At 37.2% G+C, this 15,391-nt stretch overlaps 2 protein-coding genes across 2 annotated transcripts in view; one reads left to right on the top strand and one right to left on the bottom strand.

The window, feature by feature from the left end:
* Positions 1-150, bottom strand: part of LOC113230543 (neuronal acetylcholine receptor subunit alpha-7) — a 15,597-nt gene extending 15,447 nt beyond the window's left edge. Inside the window, exon 1 of the mRNA XM_026464535.1 lies at positions 135-150. The gene's annotated coding sequence lies outside the window, so the exon portion shown is untranslated. The remainder of the gene's footprint in view (positions 1-134) is intronic.
* Positions 151-14,376: 14,226 nt separating this feature from the next.
* Positions 14,377-15,391, top strand: part of LOC113230540 — a 49,551-nt gene continuing 48,536 nt past the window's right edge. Inside the window, exon 1 of the mRNA XM_026464529.1 lies at positions 14,377-14,689. The gene's annotated coding sequence lies outside the window, so the exon portion shown is untranslated. The remainder of the gene's footprint in view (positions 14,690-15,391) is intronic.

Consider the following 15,391-nt stretch of genomic DNA (forward strand, 5'->3'; position numbering starts at 1 on the left):
ACTTACTAGTTACCCATGAGCCCATGTCAGCGCCGCGCCGCAGCCGCGCCGCGCGCCGCCGCCGCCGCGCCGCCGCACCGCGCCATCACCCGCCGGCGCCACCGACCAGACCTCGTCCCCCTCCCCAAGCCGCACTCCCGCCCCTCTATTCGGATCTATTGAATACGATCAGCTTAAAATTTAATTTTTTTATGGTTTTCATATATTAAACTTTCTTCACGACCGCTCGCCGACGGCTACGTGTGCCGTCCGATCCTCGAGCATCGCCGACCGCGGTCCGGGGTGGTTTGTCGAGCTACGGCGTGTTTTTGAGCATTGTTGTTCAGCGGAGTGCGGCCGACCGTGGGGCAGCGGAGCCGCCGGTGTGCGGACTGGCGGAGGTGCCGCGGGCGCGCAGCCGCGCCGCCTTGCTCCGCGCCGCCGCCCATTCAGCAGCGCCTGCCGCACCGCCGCCGCCAACCCGCGCGCCGCCCGCCCCGGTTGCGCTCGCCATCCTGTCCGAAACCCAGCCGCTGCTCCCGTCTCTCGCGTCGGCCTTGTCTCATCTCCCGACCAGCTTGCACACGGTACACATTTGGCTCCAGGATATGACCGAAGCAAATAAAGTAACAGATCTATTTATTGCTATTTTTCGATAAATCCTGGCAGCACCTTTGTGTCCTGCTAGTAAAATAATTTTACTATGTGAGTTAGTTATTTGTACGTCATTTTTACAAATATACATATGTGTATTGTTTTTCGTTGCGTTAGTCATACGTATTACCTATTTCGTATTATTAGGTATAAATAAGGTTATCATCTTACTGGGACAAATATGATAGAAGTGTTTTGGAAACATACGATTAGAAGTTCGATTGTTATAGTGGCATTATGCCGCGCGGAGCTGCGGGGCTGCGGCTGCTGCGGCGGGGGATGCTGCGCACCGCCGATCAATGAGCGGACTGTTCTACGCGCCCCTCGCCTCGAATATACCCCGCTCTCCTCTAGCACGCCTGCCGCTGCCAACCTACCAGACAACTATGAATATTCGACTCCCAACTCGAACATTGACTTTCAAGATATCAGCTGACGAGCCTTTACAACCCGATAAGCACTGTTTGAGATAGGTAGTGCGGTAGAGATTCTGTAGTAGGAGACCGAGCTTTATCTCCGTTCACCATTTTATTGCCTGCCGCTGTCAATTGAACTCGATCGGATATTTTACTTTTTGCTCAACTCGTAAATTCGTTTTTTACAAGTTTCGAAGACTAAGTGATTTATTTTGAGTAACTGTTCAGGTATTTAGGTTAAGCTTATTCTTGTGTTTCTTTAACGGTGTTTCGATGTGATACTAAAGAGAAGTAGTAATAACATACACCCACGATGATAGCACAGTTTTGACTTTTTGTCGAGCCCGTGAGAGTACCTTACTATGATACTTTTACTTCTTTAGTTGGTTAGGTCATGTTTACTTTTACTAATTAGGAAATGCAAATGACACTATGAGTATAGAGTATGAAAATATTTATACAACCGTTTCATTTGAGTTTTACTCAAGTATTAAATTTTTTAAAGTCGTTTTTAATAATAATAGTGCTAAAAACTAAGCGTATGAACATAAAAATCTGTTTTCTAAACACTAAAGTGTTATATAATAACACTTTTGTCAGAATTTTAGTATTATAGGACGCCTACTTCATATTATGTTAATTTCCTTGAATAATATAAACTAGGTAGTAACTACATACACGTATCAAATGACATAGGTGATTCATAAAATAAGTCAAGGTATGTTCTCGAAGTCAATGTTTGAATGGCGACAGGCAGAGGCAGAGAGCGGTGTCAGGTTTCAGTGGCGCGCAAGCGAGCCATGTCCGCGCTTAATGTAGCGGAACCTGATAATGAAGGGTGTTTGCTCATTACGCCCGGAACCGGGCCACCACTTTCCTCACCTACATACCCTGGCCTATATTTCTCTTTTTTTCAAACTCAAACTGTTACATTACTCGCACTCGAAATTACAATGTATCTGCAAAAATTGTAATACCTATTAAATTTGATCTTCTATTTTGTTGCTAACTTTGTGAATCTAGATATTAAAGACTGATACATTTTATGAAGAAGAAGCCTGTTTCGGGTTTATAAGTTGTATATATATACAAGGTAGAAAACATCAGTGGGACACGAAGGTTATAACTACCATATATGTTTAAGATTTTGAAGCCAATTTTACTTAAAAGAATTCATTCTTTTGTTTTCCTTAATATGAATGAATCACTAACCAACAGCACTCACAGATTTTTTGAAAAGCTTACTTGAACCGGGTATTGAACCTACTTAAATTGCAAAAAAATCAACACTCTATTTCTATCAATCGATAGGATCAAATGACAAGGACGAAATCTCTCCAATAACATGCGTGTCTTACAATGAAAGACGTCCATGAAATCTAATATTACTATCGACTCTAACACGAAGGACACGCGGGTATTAACCGTTAAAACTGCACACAATATTGTTTTTGATCCTCATAATAAAATTTTATACATCAATCATTAATTCTGCGACAGTCTCATTAGTATTTATGTAATTTTTTTTTTACATGGCCCTTAAAAAGTCCAGAGGTGCAAGAAATTAAAAAAATATATAACGTGTCTTTTTATCATTAAAAATAATAAGTCTTGGTTAGGTAATGTTAATGAGCGTTTTTGGGTATTAATTTAATTTCATGGACGTCTTTAATTATAAGAACAGTGTTTATTGTAGAGATTTTATCTTTATCATTATCCTATCGATTAGTACTCTAAAATAGATAGTGATTATTTTTTTGCAATTTTAATTGGTTCGATTCCCAGCTCAAGTAAGTTGTTCAAAAATCTGTGTATGCAGTTATTCTAATTAAGAAAAATACAACAATATTTCCTTTAAGTAAAATTGGCTATCTTAAGCATTAAACCTTTTCATATTCCATTGATTTTATTTCACCCTGTATAACTAAATAAGTAAACAAATAAATATGAGTAATCCAAGAATTCTGTTCATTACAATGTCTTCATAAATGCTCGCTCGTTGATGATATGTCTTGAGATGTCTTAGTCCCTGGTCAGCTAAAGTAATGTTGATGAAATGCGATCACTGTCGTATCTCGAAGGAGTGATTTGGCAAGGTATTGAGCATTTGTGATATCACTGGTGCTTCCGTCGTAAACTCATAATCGCTGTACAAGGATTGTCAAGTTCGATAATGTCGTTGCTGTGTAAATTGTTGCTGTGTGGTTGGTTCAAACAATACGGTTGCGTTTTGGTTTTATTTTAGCAGTTTTTATTTGATATAAAGGCCCCCGGGGGTCAAGCCTGATATATAAGGCACCTCAGTTCAATGTAAGTGGGCTCTGTTACTTTTTAATTCTACGGTAGCTGGTAGAACTTCGTTAAGTAAACTTGCTTAGACAACTGTCTAAATTGTAAAAAATATTTCTTGACGAAATTAGAGTAACTATTTCCTACTGCTTTTGTTTATTTATTGTAAAAAAAAAACAATTAACAATGGATCTTAAATTTAACCTATCTACTACAATCCCCTTAACGGGTTTATAAATAGATTGCTATAGTCTCTCTTTCACAGCTTTATGCGGTATTACTTAATACAGTTACAAATTGTTGTTGCACAATTTACGTTTTGCAAAATTGCATTGCATCCTATTGTGCGAAACATACAACTTATACAAATATGTAATTCTATGCTGTTGTTTTCAATTTGCTCCCTGGAATCTAGTTTTGGTATGTTTTGCAGCGAATTAGAATACTACTTTTTTGCACAAGGGTTTGGTTACGTAGTGTAATCACATGAAATGTTTTTGTTTTTCATATAATTAATTTGATCGCATGAATTATCCTTGCTGTTGCTTAAAAGTGGGAGTGTTATTTTGAAAGATAAATTGTTTTTTGTATTATTTTTTTGGCATTTGTTTAAAGCTGTAATTTTCTTTTTTATTCCAGATAGTTACAGTAGGTTTCCGCGTATAATTTCGATGAAATGATATATGGAAGTGTGTCGGAATGCGATCTTATGTCGTAGTGACAACGTCTAAATTATTAATTGTGTGTACGGTTTCTGTACTTGTGTCATATAATGCCGATTGGCGCATGAATGTTTGTATTTGGCTTTTAAAATTCAACTGAAAGTTGTATATCTGGTAAGTTAAAAATTTTCAGTGAGTATCGTAATTCTCCGCTGATACCGTGACATGTTGTGTGGTACTTTTTAATATCATATCTAAGTTTAATATGTTGCATTTGCACCTCGATAGTGACGAATTTTTGTAGATGGTTTGCAGAGGTCCACATATGCAGACCACAATTTGGAAATCCAATATTGGAACAGTGTTGGAAATTTATCCGAGCTATCAATACTTTTTGGTATTGATGAGAGACGTTTGATCAAAATCAAAATCAAAATAATCTTTATTTCATAGGGAAGCGTTATTACACTTGAAATCGTCACATTGGTTAAACTCTACCGCTTATTCGTAAGGCAGATTGCCCTCAGAAGAATGAGCGAGAAACTCTAGTTTCTTGTTATAGTAGCGTATACGTTGCCCCTTAAATGAATTTATTACTTTGTGAAGACGACTATCAAGAACAGCTAGTTTGTTTTTATTCCTCGTATTAAAGTTATGTCTGTCACTATTTTTCATAAAGAGATTACTATTCCTCTTAACATAAGTTACATTTCCATAGATGTACTGTGACGCTAGTGTAACAATATTAATTTCCTTAAACTTATCTCTCAAAGATACTCTGGGGCCCAGATTGTACATTGCTAACCGCACGTTTCTACAGAACAAAGATTGTTTTTATAAACACTCTTGTATTGAGAAAGCTCTTGTTTGTAATCTACGTTCACACTAAACATTAAGTTATCTATCTGTCATTGTAAATCGCTAATTGCTTATCACAGTGCTTGTAAAGCGTGAGGCTTGAACTCCAAACTTTATAATGTTTAAGGCCGTAAATTCGGAACAGCGATTTTGCAAATACCGACGAAGCGTACATTGCGTGCAAACGTGTGTCTTGTGTTGGGTATATTCAACACAAGACACAATGTACGCGCATACCTTGAACGCCCCGCTGGATGCATCATCGTTGCGAATTTGTAGCCTAATTGTTTTGTCTCTCTAGAAAAGGCATGAAAGTTCGTAAGCTGTTACTTAAATACCTTGTACGTTGATGGATCTCCTCTTTTCTGAACACACTTCGGTTTTATGACTTAGCAGCAGGTCACAAATGGTTTCATATGTTAACTTAACCTTGTGACAGGCCATGTCAATAAAGAACTCACTCGTCATAATATCACTATGCTCGCACTTCTCATCTCACAGGTCTCACAGTATACTCTTTTATGAATGTAATCTACGGCCTCGTGAATTGGCGAAGCTTCTTAAAATTCTTTTTGCTTCTTCCATACCTTTCAAATCATCAAATCAGTGTTTCTTGTTTTGGGTCAATCATTGTTGAACTACTGCATCAACCCATGGGGCGGAAGTGCAAAATCACACCTAATTGAGGTAGAGAGAGCTCAAAGAGCAATTCTCAAAGTATCAGCTGGTCTTGCCTTTAGATGATCTACAACGGATCTATATAAAACCTGGGGTCTACTGTCAGTGTACCAACTATTTATTCTAGCCACCGTACTTAAAAAACATTCAGAACTTACACATAATCCAGATAATCTAGTTGGTAAACGAAGGAAAGGTGCCGTCTGTGTCAATAAGCCTTGCCGTCTAAGTCTTGCCCAGAGGTTTTATTGCTATCTTGGCAGTCGATTATTTAATAAAATCAATAACAGCACAACAATATACCTGCCTGCCAAGAATCAGGTGTAAGCGAGCAGTGGTAAAGTGTCTTAAGTCCCTGGACTATGACAAGACTGAAAACCTTTTGCATCCCACGTTATAATTAAAGTATTGCTCATACAATTACCCACCCATGTACAAACGCGTGTGTTGTAGGTACATGTACCTACAACACACGCAAGCATACTATCCCAACTGCTCTTTTACCGAACTACACATACAAATTTATTTATTTTTGATATTTTCTCTTATGAACTTGTATTTCAGTTCTCATTCTTTAAAAAAAATTTAAGTAATTTTATTTTATTTAATTTTACAAATTTAAAGTAATTAATTAATCACAATGTATTTAAATCCATTTTACTGCTGATTTACTGTACCTACCTAATCTATGTAAAACTGATTTTAACATAAATTTAAGAACGGAGACCTGGTCACCTGTAATACAGGCATTTTTTATGCCTATCTCAGGCACCAGTCTCTCGCAAATAAGGTTTAATGTAGAAACTCATTAGTCAGGAAGCATTTATACAATTTACCTTGTATGTTGAGAGAAAATAAATAAATTATTATAATTATTATTACTTATATATGTACTCGTGTAACGATTGTTCTTGTGCTGCTAGCATCCACTAGATTTCCGCAATCTTCACATGGGCCTTGTTAACTTATGTCTCAGGGTGACGGGCGCAGTGGCAGTGCTCCTCAAATCTTTGCGATTTAAAGCTCTGAGTGCTACGTCAACTGCTATAGACAGGGGTGTCGCTTAGCACCAGGCGCACGACTTGTTCATCCAGTCACTTGGTATCATACAAAAAATTAGGTAACGGAAATGAGTTTCATGTAAAAACTAAAGTCCTGAAGAGATTATTAGAGGTTTATCTTCAGATGTATTGCAACTAAATGATGGCTATCAAGCAACATCCTAAAAAAACGTTTCCCTTATCAAGGTTTCCTGCTCAGATCTTTGCGATTTAAAGACCTGAGTGGCACTGCAACTGTCATGGACAGGCGTGTAGTTTACCGTCAGGCGCACGATCTTGTTCGTCCCGTCACTTGATATAATAAGAAAAAAGACAAATATAATATATTATTTTGTCTCTATAAAGCTCTCATGTTGCTTTGTTTATCGTAAGTGAACACCTCGGCTACGCATTTAACATTATCGCACCTTTGGTGTAATAAGGTCACGTGTGCAAAATGACGTCTTGTCAGGGGAGAGGTTTTCAGATTCTACGAACGAAATTAGTCCATAACTTCCATGGGAGAGTTACAAAATATCACATTTACATAATTTGTTTCATGTAGTTCATATTACTTTATGACTTCATTTGATTAAAGCACTTTTGACGTTTAATCACATGTTTCTATATTATACCAAGGGTTACGGTATTTTGTTTTTACAAATTTTTTTGTTAAAGCAAAACTTTATTTTTTTTCGTAGATTTCTCGTAGATGGCGCTATGGCTAAAAATTCGTTAAAACCAGATACAAAGATCCGACAACAAGCACATAGAAAAATTGACGCTGGTTCGTACTGTGGTTTAGTTGGCATAGCGTCTGCCACGGTTTGCTAGAAGACGTCAGTTCGAATCCGGCCGGATCGGAGGATTTTTTCAGGGAAAGTGTTCTTATTCTATCTTTTATCTTTGTATTAATAATTATAACAAAACTAGTGGAGTAATTTCACAAAAAATAATTTAATATCATGGTGGTGAAACATCCTGATATTCAATAAAAACACTTAAAAGCAAAACTTGTTTAAATATGCATTTTATTGAGTAATGTATAATATGAAAAGGTTATTATTTAACTAATTTAAATGCTGACTACAAACAACATGTATTTGCAGTACACTTTTTGTTTTTCCTGAAAAAATATGCACATTCAACTAACATATGACGTATTTACTCTAAGGCGACGTTATGGAGAACGTTCAAGGTGGATGTTGTTTTGTTCTCTTCATTTTACAATATGAGCGCTTGGAAGGTCAACTAAACGATTCGTTACAGTAGTTAAAATCACAAATAACACTATAATTTCATGGTGGGTATATCCAAAAATTGTTTAAAAGTACAGAATGTAAGATTAATATAGATAATCTCGTTCATTACTTTTCGTTGTTTAAACGTAAACAACAGTACATATCAGGCAATGACAAATAAGGCACAAAAATTTAGACCGTGTTTACATAGTATTCATGTAATAGTGTCCAGAACCGTATAAGTAAAACTACGCTACCCATTACCAATGCGACTGAGTCCATTAATTATTCCATAGTAATGAAATCAAACAGTGCTATTCTTGGCATTCACGATCTAGTTTCACGACTCTATTAGGATATGGTTGTATTTGGTAAATGGCAAATGTGTTCAGAACTAGGAAGTTTGCGAAACTCAGAGAAAGCGCCGAAGGAGTTGTTGAAAGGCAGTTGGAACAAAAGCGGTTCATTTGCTGGATACCAGGCGAAATAATGACCGTCCTATGCCTAAGTGAAATGTCAAACGTAAAGGTTAAAAGTTACGAGTGCACGAGAGACGTCTGTATAGAGCGGTGCATTTTGTGCCCGCTCTGCCTACGCCTGGCGTGCGCCTTGTCACCCCCCTAATGTGTTGACTGACTTTAACGAGTCCAGACTCCAAAGTCAATAAACTTCTCTACTTTAAGTATGAAAATGGCAACATTGGGTACAAGTAGAATTTCGCTATTGGATAAGATATTCGCTTTTGGGTAATATACGAGTATAAATAAGTTATATATCCCTTATTGGAGGTTGTCACTTACAAATTTGATGAAATTTAATTAATTACATGACATCATAGAACATGAAATTTGGAATTAAACGATGAAAATAACTTATTTATTTTCAAAATATTAATTAATACATTTTTTTTAATGGATCTTATATCGGATATGCAACTTTTTCGTGCATTCTTACAACATTTGGTGCAATTTTGTAAGGTTTACTTATGTGTTTTGTTTAATAACAGGTTTGTGCAGTTTATATTTTAATTCTTTGTTCGATTACTTTGTTGGAAAAGTGGCTATCTAACGGTAATGTTTGGATTCTGTGTTGAAATGCTTATTCGTATGCGCAACGGTGTGAACTCCCACTGCTCCTCAGCAGCCCGTGACCATAACTCTGACGTCACCGACCCGTTAAGAAAAAGAAGCGCAGCAAATGCCGTTACGCGGGTTGAAAACAAAAGTTTTGCTTTTTTTTTCTGTGAGAGGGAACGGATCGCTCTGTTTGGTGGATACCACAAGCTGTGCAACAAAGTATTCAATATTTAAATTTGTAATACGATAATTTCAGTGTTCAAACGCATGTCCATAAGTAAATATGTATTGTTTATTACCAAGGTAAGCAAACATAGCCGTAAAGCCTTGTTCGAAGTAACTCTAAATTCTCTCTCGAAAATGCCCTAATTTTGAAACCTCTCATATTTTCGTTGTGCCATAAACGAAATTTCTGTTACGGAGTGTGATTAATGTATTTAGTTAAACTAGTCACGAGTAAAAACTTTTATAGTTTACAAAATAACTATTATTAGTATCGATGCTCCATCACTGTAAAGACTGACACTGACTCATCGGACTTAGAAAAATGAGATTTGGTTGGTATTCAATAAGTGTTTAATCTATTCTGAACGGATAAAAACCGATGAGATGATGGCATGTCCTGCCTATATATATACCTTCTTATTAGTATCTAATTGTACAGTTAGACTTACTGAAATTATCTGGTGAAATACGAGTAAACTTTAGAACACAGGTCATTGCAGGGCCGGCACAGTTGGGGGCTGGCGTCACGATGCATCGCGTGACCACTCAATAGCTGCCTGCAAATTGCACATTACACGCGGCTGCATTCGCCCATTAGTGCATTCCCACAGATTACTTCATCGCGAAACCGACCATGGAAACTGTTACATTTTTTACACGCAAAATTATTAATTCTAAACGATGCTTTCGATGAAAACGATAAATTACCTATCGATAGCAAATTGCGTGTGATCACACAGACTATCAACGCAATTCCAATCCAAAAAAAAATTTGAATTGTTAGAATTGGTATGGATAGTTTATATAAATTGGTACAATTAATGAAATTGATTTTAAAATCACAGTACGCCGAACATTTACTACTCATTCCATTTGAAAATACTTCAGCAAATGAATCAAATAATATTCCATAACCCGAACCGCGATTGTGAAGCAATAATAACATTTCAATGATTATTACCACAAATCGCTTGGAAAGGGTTTCATTAACATTGTACGCTGTGAAATATTACAGGCATAAGCTTTTTCCTATATTGCTAAGAGACCGCCGCAGGTCACACTGATTACTTATTGATGACTTCGGGGCAACGCCACTGGCCTATGATAAATTTGGACCAAATTGTGTCATTGATCCAAAAATTCGATGCCGTTCGCCCTTCGCAAAGTACAGTACTGATAAAACATTCAATAAATTGCACATAGTGTTAAGTATTTCGTTAATAACAGAAAGATTTTTTGTTTTTGTTGTTTGTGTAAAACCTCCATTTTTTTCCAATCTTTTCGGTCTTCGGCATAATGTTTTGAATTTTTTGACCATCCGCGCACTCTCCTCCCATAGTACGATGTATGCTCTTCGTTCCTTGTTCATACTACTAACTTACCCCACCTAACGACATTTTAGATTTCAGCGTCGCTGCGTATTTGCCCACTTCGACAAACCCGGTTTTAGAGTGAATCGTAATATTCCTGACACTATCTGTCAGTTGCAAGCCTGCCTGGAATTTTTCGCTCCCACTGTTCTGCTTTGGCAAACCTTTTTTTGTTTTTCCATTTTGCGAATCAGCCTGTAACCAAGATTATGGGCGTCTTATGCGATGACGGGTTAGACTAGTATTTGTGGTCTGTGGGTTAGACATACATGTCAATGAGTTTTCATTTTTAACAACAGTATCCATATTGCATTGTTTTATTTTAGGTACCTACAATGTTTTAGATGTTATTAGTTAAAAATAACATAATAGTTATTTTGAGGTTGGTACTTATATTTATTATTAAGTTCCACATGAAAATTTAAAAAAAATTATTAATTAGAAAAATCACGAAACTTCGTATTATTTTTATATCAAACGAAAGCAAGGTTCTTTGACCCTGACAAACATGACCAATTTATCAGTTTCTAATACTTAGTGGTCGTGAAAAAGATGCAATTTATTCATAGAAGCTCGCTGCGGACTAAACGGTGATTTGAGTCGGTGTCTACTGTTCGGCGTGCATGACGTATTGATCTATACCGTATCGATTCAAACCTTAGCAAATCAATATTAACAAATATAATGAAGAAACGATTTCTCGCACTATGTCTACTACGGAGACAGAATTTGCAAATACAATTAGCCCATTTTTTTAGTATGTTATATTAAACGTGACAACTAAATCGTAGATGGTTAACCCTCTGTGAAATTGACAGCTAATTCTAAGAGCTAAAGCTAATTAATTATGGCAACAGTGCCGTTTTTGTCCTGTTCCGATTAGCGCAAATATTTACATAGAATTAAAAACCAAAACATATTCCTAAAAAAGGGAGGAACGAAAATCACTGCCACGGAATAGAAGTTGAGGTTTTACCTTTCCTATAATAACAACTTTACATTTAAGGGGGTCATTCAAAATCAACATTTAGAGCGGGTTACGAAATTTTATTGATGATATCAGTAATAAATGTTAATATCTATTGATATTTAATGTACCATAATAGTCGAGTCAGTACACTAAAATCTTTAATCGATAATCGAATTCAATGGATAAGTAGATTTCAATAGACGAGATTTACCGATCGTGACCAATAATGAGATATCTATCTGGGAACCTATCTTGTTTGACGGAACATCGTCATTTTGACTGCAACTTTCCATTGGCATTTGAACATACAGTAAATAAATTTTTATTATTGCAATAACTAGACAAAGTGCAGATTAGTAACGTAAACTTGCTGGAAAAGTTATGGAGGTAGCGATCGATTCGATCGATCGATCTTGTACTATCACGGCTGGCTCGAAGTTATATTTACTATGGCAGTTTTGCGCGCATATTTAGGCGCATTCATATTCACGAACAAAAACAAAGTTCTAAACGACTTCAGCAACAATAAATTTTGTAATCAGTATTAAGGTTTCCAATTAATTAAAAGGATATTAATACACAATAACAAACTTCTTAAGGACCACGCAGTACCACCATCTGAGGCGCTCCTTAAAACAACTTTTTGTTGTCAAAGGAAAATTTACAGAAAGTTAACTCTTTTATAAAATATGCATTCCGGAAAGATTTGTGGGTATTTATATTGTTAAAATTTGTAGTTCGGAAAACACTTTTAAATCTCGAATGTATGTCACATAATTAAATTAGCTATAGGTGATATCTGCGAGGCGAAATAACGAGCACAGTTATGTACATGTTGTTCTTAGTCCGTACAAGGTATGTTTCGCCTGTTGTAGGTTTTTCGTTGGCAAGCTTGAGCGCACTTGACATTTTACACATAACAACGTCTAGTATACTATAGTAAGCTCTAACCCAGTCGTTCAAATACTCGATATGTCGGTGAGTGAATGTCTGCAATATGAAACTCTAAAAAGGGCAAAAACTGATATTGGCTATCGATTGCAAGAGTTACGAAGTCAAATTGAGTATTCCGATGCAAATCTCAATTGCAGTTTCTAGACAATGAAAATGACCGGAAAAGCAATATTAACGAAATCTGATTTAAAAGTATTCCGCCGTTGGAGGGAAAATTTAAAAATACCTACTAATAAAATTTTAAACATGATATATACTGTGTAGACAAGCATATTGTATAGGTAGATGAGTTATATTTATGTAGGTACCTATAACTGGCACACAAAGGTATGCAGCCGCTCAAGGCATGTCTGCTAAACTGGGTGGATTTCTTGCGCGCCCGGTATGGGTGAAGACGGCGATTTTCATTAACCTGAAATGAGAAAAATGTCGCAGTTGGCGCATTTGTTCCTTGTTTAGAAGCGGTAGTTTGTCGGGTAACGGTTATAAAATGTTAATATTATTACATAAATGTTATTGTAAATATTATTTTTTCTTACTACGGTTTTTCATTTGTAAAAATTTATTTAAATGTTAGATTATTTTGATATTAGGTATTTAGATATTTTTTATCTAGTTTTTTGTTATCTACGTAGAGATGTTACTGATAGTGTTCTTCAAAACTACAATTAATAGATTTGAAGATTTACATGTTACAAACATTACGTAAGGTTTGTTTGAAAAAACAAATATACGCGATTTAAATCCGGAAAAATAGTTTCATTTCCTATTACGTAAGCTAATTAACTGCCTCTGTGGCCGAACGGTTATCGCGCTGGACTTCCACGCAGAGGTCTCGAGTTCGATTCCCGTGTCGGGAGAAATATTTGTAAGGCAGGTAATTTTCTCTCGTGAGTTGGGGTGCAATTTGTGGTTGCCTATGTGTGTCCATGGCACCCGCGATACAGGGTTTCCTTAGTGCGGGGCTATGATTCCGTGCATTATTATTATTATTAATGAATATTTAATCAGATTCCAAAATTTTTTCTTAAGTTACAACTGTGTGTAAGCCGTGATACCGTGAAAGATTAATTTGTTTTGTTATTTTCACAATTATATAATAAAATAGCCTAAGGTAAAATAAACTCTACTGCGATCTTAGTTAAAGCGATACTAAATTTAACTATCGTAAACAAGTAGGTATGTACAACGTTGTTTATATCATAGAAAGTATTGTATCTATAAATAAGTAATTATAGTCATTTATCAAAAATGAGCAGTGCTGCCTCCTAACGAATTTAATTAAACTATCTATCGATAACGCAATTACCGAGAAGATGGAATTAGTGCGTCGTCATGATGATGCACCGTTAGAGAAACTTTTATTAAATTAAAGTGGCTGTCAGCTAACTGTTGTGCATATCTTGACTTGCTTTGATGAGGGTAATACATTCATAACTAACCTTTTTTGTTTTATTACTGAAATTAACACTTGCACAACGAATAATCGAATTAATAGTTGATTGTCTCGCATGACGTGATGGAAAAGTAGTTACAAACTTATCGCTTGTGTTATCTTCGCAGAGAGAATTGGCAGTCACTTTCACTGCTTTCAGTTCGTCAGCCGTGAAACCTTCCAGATGTTAGAGGGGCTAATGGAAAGTTATTATTTTGTAACTCTATCTGTGCAATGCACGTGAGCATGCAAAAGGTTCCTAAGACGAAGCCAACTCAAGTGACAAGTGTTACGGAATAACCTAATTCAATTAGGCCGGAGAAGTGGCTTCACAACCGCAATAATACACGTCAGTAGAGTTGTGTCGTCTGAAAACGAAAGTGTCGCGTAGGTTCTAACAATCAGGAAAATATTTGCAGCACGCAGGTGATAAAGAAACTTTTCTGGTATCGAAGAAATGTGAAACTTTCTTCGAGATCGAGCGCAGCACGGTGTCAAGTGCGATTATAACCAACATTGTGGCAGGGCCGGTGAGAGCGCGGCCCGGTTGCGACCGGTCGGCCCCACCGCCAGCGCGCGCGCACACGCCGCTCTGCGCCGTCGACGTCGCGACGCTCGCTCGTGTTGCGCCCGCGCCCGTGACTCGATCTCACCGCTATACATCAACATCATTCCTAAGTTTGCATCCACAATAACATTTTTTTTCCACGATTTATACACAAGTGATCTCACAATGTTTTTAACGTCTGCAAGTGGTTTTGGACAATAAATCAGTGTTTCTTATTTGTCGGCACGAAGGAAAGTTCCTTTACGATTTGGGCGGCGTTCCTCGGGGATCAAGGGTAAGTTGAATAATTTATGTTCGACCTAGAGAATCGTGACGTAGGCGCGACGTAAACAATGGTGGGTGCGTAATGTACAATTATGTGGGTTTCCCGTGTTGAAAAGGGGGCTAAGGTCAGTGAGGCGACCGTGCGTGGTAATGAGATTAGGGGCGGCCGAGGCTGCGAGCCGACGCGACCGCGATCTCGCGAGTCCTGGAGCGCTCGCACCCGCCCGTACTCTTCACCCCTCTCCCGCATTTCCCGCCGCCCGCTGCACCCTGCTACCTTTTCCCGCCCGCCTTACGCTTACGTTACTCACTGTAAATTCTAATATATAATAAATGTAAAGAAAAAATATGTTAAATTAAAACAAATTGATATGTATATTGCAGAATGACTTCATTTCCATTTACAATTTTGACATCAAAATATGTAGATCTCGAAGCAAAATCGATAACTAAATACAGCAAAAGAGCTGTTCAGTGGTCCCGCTGGGCAAATTGTTGGAAAGGAATTCGAAGAGATTGTTCAGTTGCAATTACAGACACATTCAAAACGTGCGTTGTCCTTATCAAGTAACTAGGTAGTATTGCAAGTTTCATGACACGAATGGATTTCAATTGTCACGATCACGATGTAATTGATTGGCGCAAAATGTGGTATGTGGGATTGGCCGCGGATGAAATCATCACTTTGTATCGCGTAGTTGTCCGTATGAAT

This window comes from Hyposmocoma kahamanoa, unplaced genomic scaffold (assembly GCF_003589595.1).
Source record: "Hyposmocoma kahamanoa isolate Upper Pololo Valley unplaced genomic scaffold, ASM358959v1 63, whole genome shotgun sequence".
Taxonomy (NCBI): Eukaryota; Metazoa; Arthropoda; class Insecta; order Lepidoptera; family Cosmopterigidae; genus Hyposmocoma; species Hyposmocoma kahamanoa.